The sequence below is a fragment of the Gossypium raimondii genome, chromosome 6 (assembly GCF_025698545.1).
Source record: "Gossypium raimondii isolate GPD5lz chromosome 6, ASM2569854v1, whole genome shotgun sequence".
NCBI classification, from domain to species: Eukaryota; Viridiplantae; Streptophyta; class Magnoliopsida; order Malvales; family Malvaceae; genus Gossypium; species Gossypium raimondii.
The window spans coordinates 33402182-33414707 of NC_068570.1; positions in this window are offsets into that span (position 1 = coordinate 33402182).

The following is a 12526-nucleotide window of genomic DNA, read 5'->3' on the forward strand; positions in this document are numbered from 1 at the left end:
AGTCCCTCCGTGTTTAATGAAATTATGATTTGGTTTCTGTTTTTGATTTGTAATTTAATTCTATATTCAATTAGATCCGTATGTAAACGGCGTCGTTTCTGTGATTTACTTGGATTGTTATGATGTTTCTGTTTAATTGCTAGTTTGGTCCTTCAATCTTGAAACAGATTTCGATTTAATACAAATTCAGCTTTCTTTTAAAAAAATTTCACACATTTTTAATTAATTAAATCCTACTTTCATATGTTATAATATTTAATATTATTTGTAATATTTATATGGTGTTTAAATTTATTATTATAGTTCAAAATGTAACAAATTACTCTTTTTAAATTCATTATACACTAATATTTTGAGTCAATTGTTTAAATTTTGTTCTAATTTAATTATTATCTTAATTTTATTTAAGTCTCGATTTAAAATTTGTTGATTATTGTTCTTAACTACAAAAATGTTTTGCATATTTAATTTTGATTTCAAAAGTTTTTCAATAAATCAACTTTTATAATAATTCGTTATTTTTAATATCATTTTAATATTGGCTAATATTATTGTCGAAACCATTTTTTGAAAAACAAAAAATTTTAGATTGTCACCTTTAAAAAATGAAAATTGGGAGTCGCCACCAATCTTTTATTGAGGTGTGATTGGGTCACCTAAAAACGATTTTGGTCTACGATTTTTAAAAAACCGCGTCCGGGAGTCGGTTACGTATGAGGAAGGATTAGCACCCTCATTACGCCCAAAAATTGGTACCTAGTTAATTAATTAATGTCTTAATGTCGAAAATTTGAAAAATATAATCCTTAGCAAAAACTTAAAAATGTTACGTATTAAGACCCTTATCATTTCAGAGAAAGAAAATGCCACACCCAATGCGTTAGGGCACGACATTCTAATTTCCTCAAAAATGAATTAGGCCAGAATACTCGTGTAATAAAAATTTAAAAGAATATCCATTTATTCAAGATTTAAGAAATCGCGGCCCAATACGTTAGGGCACAATTCCTCCAAAATCCCAAACTTGGAATATTTCCTTTATTATTTTTTAGAAAAAATCTTCATTTCGAGAAATCAATGCGTCACATCCAATACGTTAGGACACAACGTGTTGAATTCCCAATAATGAATTCTTATTTTTTGATTAAAGAGAAATACTCGATTGTTAGATTTAACGAAGAAAATCGGAACCCAATATGTTAGGGCTCAATTTCCTTGAAAATCCTAAATACGAGTATTATCTCTATTTTGAAAAGTTCTATTTTTAAATTCAAGTAAAAAGATGATGTAATGTTATATTGAATGCATGTGATAAAGTCACAATAACAAGTACAACAATTGTATAGAAATAATATAAACAATAAATAAACAAAATTAACATAAAAGCATGCTTTTAAAACATAAATAAAAACATAATATCGATAAACAAAAGAAGGAAATAAACAAAACGCATAAAGAATAAAAAGGTAGATAATATATTTATTGAAATTATGAGGAATAAAAAACAAGCACAAGATTTACATATAAAATTTTGAATTATAAAATTTATATAAATATATAATGCATTTATGAAATAAAGAAAATATAAAAAAATATAGATTAAAATATGTATTAAAAATATATATGTATGTGAGCATTTTAAAAACATAAACATATACACGTATATAGATAAATATAAAAATATTCATTTTAAAAATATAACAATATATTTACATATACATATATATAATAAATCATATATATATATATATAAAATAATTACATATATACATAAAAAATAATGATTACTCTATATTAAAAAAATAAATATGCGTGTAAGAAGATAAATGAAAATTAATGTACGTATGAATTATGGGAATAAAACAAAAATAGTAATAATAAAATAATAATGCTAAAAGGTAATAAATTGAGTAAAAAAATGTCACATTGTAATTGAAATCGAATTAGCAGGCAACAAATGGGATTAGAAGTAAAATGAGGGGCGAAAATGCCACACGCGAATGACATGGGGGTCCAGATGGGCAATAACCCAACTTCCCAAAACGCTGTGTATTGACATAGGCTAAAGTGAATAAATTGAAAATGAACCGGGTAAATTTAAAAAATAGATCTAGAAAAATGTGAAAACACCGAGGGGAAATCGCGCAAATTACCCATTTAGGGTGAAAACGCGCGGACCCAACCTGCGGGCCGAGTTGACGCGCGGACTCACCCCCAAACCAAACGGTGTCGTTTTGCCGTTAGGTTTTAAAACAGTTTTCTTCCTTTTTTTAAAAAAAAAATATTTGCAGTAGAAAGATAAATAAATAAAAAAACAAAAAAAAACAAATCCTCTCTGCTAGGGTTTCTTCTTAACCCATTTTTCGCCGCCGTTCGCTTATGCCAACACTCCGATCGCGACGGAGATGGCAACCATCCGACGATTTCGACGAAAAAAGGTAAAATCCCTTTCCTCCTTTCTTTTCTTCATATTTTTAAGCGGAATAAATAAATAAAAATAAAATAAAAAAATGAAACTACGAATGAAGAATACCAAATGGAAAAAAAATAACCTTCTGTGTTAGAAAATTTTGTATCTCCCGCTATTTGAACTCTCTGTGTTGCAAAAATAATAGCTTTCTTTTTATTGATCTCCTCCTCTTCTCAATGAAGGGAGAGGCCTCTATTTATAGCTGAGCCTCCCCAAATCCAACGGTACAGATCAATTACATCAACGGCTAAGATTAAAGGGTATCTACAAATTAAATCTCTAAGATTACAAAATCATATCTTCTAAGATTGTATATATCATATCTAAGATTGCATATATCATATATATGATTGCATATATCATATCTAAGATTGCATATCATATCTAAGATTGTATATCCTCGAAAATTATGTTTCCATATGTGAGCCCGGGCTAAAATTGGGTATTACAGCTGCCCCTCTTTGCTCGTTATCGTGTAATAGGAACGGAGCAAAGACTTTAGAAATGACCAATTTTTGCCCAGTCATGCTGGATCTTGGTGCTCTTCCTCTTTAAGTAACCTCATTCCTTCCTACTGCATCTTCAGAGGTATAGGAATTCGTGCTTCAATCTACTCCACTGCAACTTCAGGGAGATAAGACTTATAGCTTCAACTTGATCTGTTGTAACTTAAAGACGAATTTGATGCGATATACTCCATTTCTTGGGTCTGCCCACTGCAACTTCAGGGAGGTAAGACCTGATATTATCTGCTCTCTGCAACTTCAGAAAGATAAGATGTGTGGTTTTAATCTGCTCCACTACAACTTCAGAGAGATAAGATTATTGGCTTTAATCTGCTCCACTGCAACTTCCAAGAGATAAGATTTGTCATCTTCAATCTGCCCCACTTCAACTTCAGGAGGATAAGACTTGCTGGCTTAAATCTGCTTCCCACTATCTTGGAAAGATAAGATTTACTGTCCTCGATCTGCTCCACTATTGCTTAGGGAGATAAGATCTACAATCTTCAATCTACTCTGCTGTTACTCAGGGAGACAAGGCTTGGTGGCTTAAATCTGCTTCCCACTATCTTGGAAAGATAAGATTTGCCGTCTTTGATCTGCTCCACTATTGCTTAGGGAGATAAGATCGACAATCTTCAACCTACTCCGCTGCTGCTTAGGGAGACAAGGCTTAGGGGCTTAAATCTGCTTCCCACTATCTTGGAAAGATAAGATTTCCATCTTCGATCTTCTCCACTACTGCTTAGGGAGATAAGATCTACAATCTTCAACCTACTTCGCTGCTGCTCAGGGAGACAAGGCTTGGTGGCTTAAATCTGCTTCCCACTATCTTGGAAAGATAAGATTTGCCGTCTTCGATCTTCTCCACTACTGCTTAGAGAGATAAGATCTACAATCTTCAACCTACTCCACTGCTGCTCAGGGAGACAAGGCTTGGTGGCTTAAATCTACTTCCCACTATCTTGGAAAGATAAGATTTGCCGTCTTCGATCTGCTCCACTACTGCTTAGGGAGATAAGATCTATAATCTTCAACCTTCTCCGTTGTTGCTCAGGGAGACAAGGCTTGGTGGCTTAAATCTGCCTCCCACTATCTTGGAAAGATAAGATTTGTCGTTTTTGATCTGCTCCACTACTGCTTAGGGAGATAAGATCTACAATTTTCAACCTACTCCGCTGCTGCTCAGGGAGAACAAGGCTTGGTGGCTTAAATCTGCTTCCCACTATCTTGGAAAGATAAGATTTGCCGTCTTCGATCTGCTCCACTACTGCTTAGGGAGATAAGATCTACAATCTTCAACCTTCTCCGCTGCTGCTCAGGGAGATAAGGCTTGGTGTTTCACCGGTTTGTTCTCTGGGAACATGACCTGTATAATTCATTTTATGAACCTAATCATGCCTAATGATTAGGATGTCATGATCAGAATAAGTCAAGTGCTCTTAACTAGGTATGTATGAATGATGTTTGCATGAATGTGGAATGTCATTTTTTTTACAGCGATCCTTCTTTATCATTGCTCAACATTTATTAAGGTTTTATCACTGATGCGCCGTAACGACTTCGCTCAGCTGGCATTTCCATTTAGTCAGATTGCCCCTACTGTAAACTTCAAAGTTCAATCCACTAGGATACAAAAATTTGTACCATCATTCTCCCACTGCAACCCCAGGGTAGAAATATATGGCTTTTTCTCCATCCACTCCTATCACAATTCAAGGATACAGAATGTGAAATTCTTTGGTCCTTTTACACCATGCCTAAGGTGTCACACCAAAGGATCATGTGCAAATGAAGGCTTTCTTCTTCGAGAAAACCTCTTCCTATTGTCTGGTGATCATTGCTCGCTTATCTATTTTAGCTTTGTCACCAACCTGACATCTTATCATTTGGTTCAACCAATGTTTTTGACAACAAAATCCAAAGAGAAAGTCCTAGTTTAGACTCTTCCTTTTCAAATTTCCAACCTTTAAACCTGTTGCGTTTTAAATAAAAGTCATGTTTCAGGCTCATGTATTATTTAGAAACTTATAGAGTAATATGCAAAACTTCCATTGTGAAAGGAATAAATTATCAAAAATAGTAAAGAAGGATAAAGAAATTGATTGGGAATGCGTATCTTGGAAAAGAATGAAGTATTCTAAGAACAACAAATTCAAAATGAATAGTATTGAGACGAGGTGCCCCAGATATCGCAGCTTGACCTTCTCTGTACAAACTTTCTGAAGACCCTTCTGAGTTTGACATGTGTTTGAGAGATCTATAGTACTCTGTCGATGCCTCAAGATGTTGCCTACTCCTTCCTGATAATTCAGGTATAGCAAGATCGCCACATGCCCCAATCTGGTTAAAATTTGAGTTGCTCTAATCACCTCGTGCCCCATTCCGATCAATATTTGAGCCGCCCTTTTCGGGTTTTCAACTCAAACCCCTTTTGGTTTCAAGGAGCCCTTTGCGGGTTTTCACTTTGCCTCTCCATTTTCCTTTTCTTTTTCTTTTTATCACTTTTTCTTCTTTTTTTTATTTTTTTTATATTTTGATTTTGACCCCTTTTTTTTTAATCTGAACTCATAGGATTAGGCAAGTCCTCGTTATCCCTTTCAATCAGAACCAAATTTCTTTCATAGAGCCTTTTGGGGCGAAATTTAACTATGACAAATACTTTAGATCTTCCCCTTCAATTAAGATGAAATCCAACAACGGAGAAATGGCAACTTGACTTCGACGGGCTAAACCATGATGAGCCAAAGAAGAAGGCATTGTCCCGGTAAAGAATCCTAAATGCATCGTTCATGATGTTAATCTTGAACATACTGTAAATTTTTGATATCGTATTGTTGTTCAGATTACAATGTCAGTGCTTACCCAAGCATATCCTGATATGACCATACGAAGACATCTTTGAACTCTTTGAAGTGACTCAACAATGTTCTGCTTCATTTCTTCGATTATGCACGTTCCCTTAAGGTCACAATCTCCATTGTCTCCTCATGAGGTAAGATTTCATTCCTGTTCTACCATCCTCAACAAGTCTAAAAATAGGCTACAATCTATGTCATCTTTAAAGTCATGAGATCCCTCTAAACACAGATCCCACTCAAAAGGAACTTCTGAGTCCGTAACAGCATCACTCATGTCATTGATATCTGGGGACCCATAGTAGGTACCAAAGAATATACAAAAGAATGTATGAATAATCATTTGTACAATTATGAATGAAATAAAAGAATAATATGGAAGAAGATTCGAAAGAATGAAAGTATAACTATTCGAAAAGAATGAAAGAATATTGGCTTAAAAAAATAAATGCAAAGATGAATTTTATTAGAATAACGAAGTTCAGACATGAGCCTATTTCATAAATGAATTCTTATTGCCTCTAGCCTGAAGGCAGCAAGTGTGTTTTGAACATTACTCTGAGTAATCTCTAAATACTACAGGGGTTTCTTCTGCAGTCTAATTATTTAGAACACTCCCAAGTCTATAAGGGCGAAAATCTGACAAGGTCCCTTCTTCAGTTGTTTCATCGTGGACACTTCTCGACACCCCTTCATATATTTCATTCAATCATGACTGGGTACTAGATGAGCCATCCATCTTGACAATACCCATGTTGATGAATTTTTCAACTAGCTTTTCGAAGGTAATGCAATTCTCTATAGAGTGTCCCGTAATTCCCGCATGATAATCGCATTGTGCACTTGCGTCGTACCATTTGGGATACGGAGGCTGTGGAGGCTTCACATTAAAGGAGAAACAACATGCGCATCGAATAAGCTTTGATACAGCTCCTTGTATGACATTGGAATTGGCGTGAACGGGATTTTTTCAGTACCTTGCTTCAAATATGATTCTTGTCTTGATGAACCCTGCTGATTAGTAATCGATTTATTGTATGTGTTCATGTTGTTCACCTCATTTTCTTTTTATTTTTCTTTTGAGTCTTGCCTTCTATTATTTCCTCCAGCATCAATCTTTCCGCTCCTTATGGTGCTTTCAATCATTTCACCATTCATGATTATCTCAGAAAAGCTTTTTGTGGCACTCCCTAACATATGTGTGATGAATGGAGCTTTCAATGTATTTATGAAAAGCATTGTCATTTCCCTTTCCAGGAGCGGTGGCTGAACTTGGATGGACCTCCCTCCATCTCTATGCGTATTGCCTAAAGCTTTCATTTGATTTCTTTTCCAAATTCTGCAAGGTGATTCTATCAGGAACCATATCTGTCACATGACTGTATTACTTTATGAATGCCTGCTCTAAATCCCTCCATGAACCAATCATGGTACGGCTCAATTGATTGTACCATTTAGATGCTGCCCCTACGAGGCTATCTTGGAAACAATGTATCAGCAGCTGGTCATTATTAACATACCCAGTCATCCGCCTACAAAACATAGTTATATGAGCTTCGGGGATACTAGTTCTATTGTACTTCTCAAACTCAGGCATTTTGAACTTGTAAGGGAGCACTAAATCAGGAACCAAGCTCAATTCTTTAGCATCAACCCCATAATAGCTTTCAGTATTTTCCATCGCTCTAAGTTTTTCCTCCAGCCATTTATACTTTTCTTCGAGCTGTTTTGGCAAGTCACCATTCATTTTCTCTTTTTCAGCTATTTAGTCGAAGTCAGCGATATCAGGATTAACAAGGTCATCTCCGGGGTTAAAGCCTGATCTAGCTTGAAAATTATTTGGTGTTATAGCACTGACCTGAAACTGTTGAGGCTTGATGGTAATATAGGATTTGTGCGGATATACCTCTACTTGGGTCTGCCCATGCTGAGGGGTAAAGCCTGGGGAATAAAGAAGTCTCTCCCTGTCTCCTTCTTCAACATTGAGCACAGAGCCCTTTCCTTTATTAGTTCCTCCGGTCAACAACTGAGTTAATTGAGCCATCATACTCTCTTGGGATTCCATCATTTTGTCCATAATTTTTTGCTGAATTTTCTCAAGTTGTTCATTTATTTTTTCTTGCATTTCCTTTTGGAACTGTTCTAACCTCTCCATCCTTTGGTCCATGTCTTTAGTTTTTTATCGAGTACCGTAACGGTGTGTGGTGGGTTGGTTGGTTTCCAGATTAACTGAAGAATGATTTATATCAATTAGAATCTTTTAGTGGACTTTAATGTTATGATATCATGTAATGCGAATGCATGAATGCATAAAGAGACGTTGATTCTGATTCAATTCCATTTAAAGAAATTTACTAGAAAACAAATCTCTTTACATAAAATGAATATTTATACGGCCTTGCCCTCATAGGCGAAGATATTCGATCCTCTTCTTCATTCGAACGTTAAGATAAATCTCACAAATTTTCAAAAAGGACATCTCTTCTATCTCCTTTTTGCTCGATCCGGGCCATAACTTGTTACTCGCTCATCCTCGTGATGCTCGTTGGCTTCTCTTTAAGAAGGTTCAGCAGCTCTCGAATAATCTTTGCCATCTTGAATCCTTGGGCAACGGAGCCATAGTCGTGTAGTCCTCCATTGAATTATCATCCTTCTCTTATCATGTGTTCTTAGACCATATTCGGACAACCATATTATCATCCACTTTATCAAGAAACCCATTTTCTTATGACCAGCTCTCTATTTAGCAACTGAACGTGAATCAACACTTCTTTTTAAGATGCAAATGCAATGCAATCATAATAAAAAACAACATAAAAAACACGTTAGTACAAAGTAAAAGTAAATGAATAAAGTACCTACTCGGGAAACCACTAGGGTTTGGTGTAATTATACCTAAGGTGGGCAACTAGGGCTCACTATATGTAGTTTGGCTATAAGGTAAGGGTACCTGAACTCGCAGATTCCTCAATCCTCACCCATTATAGGCTCATATGGACCGAGTTCAGTTCAGGGGAATACATTTCCCTATGGCTGCACGGAGATGAAAATCTCACGAAGACATAGGTACGGATGTATCCCGGAAGCGGTCCACTACCCTGCGCGGAGGTGAAAACCTCACGAATGACTAGTTTCTCGCTTCCACTTAAAGGGTAAAATCATTCAACTCATGAAATGTGTAGTCCAAACAATACTTAAATACATTAAGCAAGAAGATAATGAATACAAAAATATATCATGAAATTTTTTTTAAAAAAAAATACTTTCTCGACCATAAAACAAAAATTAATCAACTTTTTGGCTCGACTCTCTTATTTTTTTTAAAAATTTCCCCAGTGGAGTCGCCAAGCTGTCGAAACCATTTTTTTGAAAAACAAAAATTTTAGATTGTCGACTTTAAAAAATGAAAATTGGGAGTCGCCACCAATCTTTTATTGAGGTGTGATTGGGTCACCTAAAAACGATTTTGGTCTACGATTTTTAAAAAAACGGGTCCGGGAGTCGGTTACGTATGAGAAAGGATTAACACCCTCATTACGCCCAAAAATTGGTACCTATTTAATTAATTAATGTCTTAATGTCGAAAATTTGAAAAATATAATCCTTAGCAAAAACCTAAAAACGTTACGTATTAAGACCCTTATCATTTCAGAGAAAGAAAATGCCACACCCAATGCGTTAGGGCATAACATTCTAATTTCCTCAAAAATGAATTAGGCCAGAATACTCGTGTAATGAAAATTTAAAAGAATATCCATTTATTCAAGATTTAAGAAATCGCGGCCCAATACGTTAGGGCACAATTCCTCCAAAATCCCAAACTTGGAATATTTTCTTTATTATTTTTTAGAAAAAATCTTCATTTCGAGAAATCAATGCGTCACATCCAATACATTAGGACACAACGTGTTGAATTCCCAATAATGAATTCTTATTTTTTGATTAAAGAGAAATACTCGATTGCTAGATTTAACGAAGAAAATCGGAACCCAATATGTTAGGGCTCAATTTCCTTGAAAATCCTAAATACAAGTACTATCTCTATTTTGAAAAGTTCTATTTTTAAATTCAAGTAAAAAGATGATGTAATGTTATATTGAATGCGTGTGATAAAGTCACAATAACAAGTACAACAATTGTATAGAAATAATATAAACAATAAATAAACAAAATTAACATAAAAGCATGCTTTTAAACATAAATAAAAACATAATATCGATAAACAAAAGAAGGAAATAAACAAAACGCATAAAGAATAAAAAGGTAGATAATATATTTATTGAAATTATGAGGAAGAAAAAACAAGCACAAGATTTACATATAAAATTTTGAATTATAAAATTTATATAAATATATAATGCATTTATGAAATAAAGAAAATATAAAAAATATATAGATTAAAATATGTATTAAAAATATATATGTATGTGAGCATTTTAAAAACATAAACATATACACGTATATAGATAAATATAAAAATATTCATTTTAAAAATATAACAATATATTTACATATACATATATATAATAACTTTGTACATATATATATATATATAATAATTACATATATACATAAAAATAATGATTACTCTATATTAAAAAATAAATATGTGTAAGAAGATAAGTGAAAATTAATGTACGTATGAATTATGTGAATAAAACAAAATAGTAATAATAAAATAATAATGCTAAACGGTAATAAATTGAGTAAAAAAAAGTCACATTGTAATTGAAATCGAATTAGCAGGCAACAAATGAGATTAGAAGTAAAATAAGGGACGAAAATGCCACACGCGAATGACATGGGGGTCCAGATGGGCAATAACCCAACTTCCCAAAACGCTGTGTATTGACATAGGCTAAAGTGAATAAATTGAAAATGAACCGGGTAAATTTAAAAAATAGATTTGGAACAATGTGAAAACACCGAGGGGCAATCGCGCAAATTACCCATTTAGGGTGAAAACGCGCGGACCCAACCTGCGGGTCGGGTCGACGCGCGGACCCACCCCCAAACCAAAAGGTGTCGTTCTGTCCTTAGGTTTTAAAACAGTTTTCTTCCTTTTTTTAAAAAAAATATTTGTAGTAGAAAGAAAAATAAATAAAAAATAAAAAAAACAAATGCTCTCTGCTAGGGTTTCTTCTTAACCCATTTTGCGCCGCCGTTCGCTTATGCCAACACTCCGATCGCGACGGAGATGGCAACCATCCAACGATTTCAACGAAAAAGGTAAAATCCCTTTCCTCCTTTCTTTTCTTCGTATTTTTAAGCGGAATAAATAAATAAAAATAAAATAAAAAATGAAACTACGAATGAAGAATACCAAATGGAAAAAAAATAACCTTCTGTGTTAAAAAATTTTGTATCTCCCGCTATTTGAACTTCTGTGTTGCAAAAATAATAGCTTTATTTTTATTGATCTCCTCCTCTTCTCAATGAAGGGAGAGGCCTCTATTTATAGCTGAGCCTCCCCAAATCCAACGGTACAGATCAATTACATCAACGGCTAAGATTAAAGGGTATCTACAAATTAAATCTCTAAGATTACAAAATCATATCTTCTAAGATTGTATATATCATATCTAAGATTTCATATATCATATTTAAGATTGCATATATCATATCTAAGATTGCATATCAAATCTAAGATTGGATATCCTCGAAAATTATATTTCCATATGTGAGCCCGGGATAAAATTGGGTATTACAATTATCATAATTTTTGTTATCAATTTTCAAAATTATTTCTCTCATATCTAATGTTGTCTTCAAAAGTTTTAGATAAATTAATTCATATTTTAATTCATCATTTTAAACCTTATTTTAATATTTAGCTTATTATTGAATTTTAAATTTGTTTTAAACCTTCATATTAATTATTATTTTATTTTATTTAAATCAAAGTATCCTTAGGAATTTGATTATTGATTTATTAGAGGTTTAATTATTAATATAGATGAATTATATGTTTGGTTGCTTTTTAATGTAAATTTAGATTACTATTTATCTTTTGCATTATATATTTCTACTCAATTATATTGTTTGTAAGAATTGCATTTCATTAAAGCATCATAATTGTTTTATTTCACAATCCCAAAAAAGGCTTGGTGTTCATAAGTTCGCGAGAGAATTGTGCCCTAACTTACTGAGCTTCAATTCTTCTCGATGAATTTAGATAATCAAGTACTTATTTTACTAAAACCATACTAATTGTTAAAATAAAATTCTTAAGATCTCAATTGTCAGATCCTAACTTACTGGATACGACATTTTGCTATCTCGATTTTAAAATAAAGGTAATATTTGTAGTTTAAGAATTTCGAGAAATTGAACCCTAACTTACTGGATTCCAATTCCTCGATTGACTTAAATGACCGAATATCCTCCTCAAAATATATTTTAAAAAAGGGACGAATCTAGTCTCAAAGATGAGATCGTTGCGCTTTAACTCACTAAGTGTAGCGGTTTATTTCTTTGAGATGGGTTCGTCTATTCTATCAACTCAATTGTTTAAGTTTTCATGTCATGGGATTGTATTTTAAAATCTTTTCAAAGTTTCGACACTAAGCCATTAAACAATCTATTCGGCACCAATCTTCGGCGTTACGAGGGTGCTAACCCTTCCTCGTGCGTAATCGACTCCCGAACCTATTTTCTCAAAAATTCGCAGACCTAAAATTATTTTCAAGGTGATC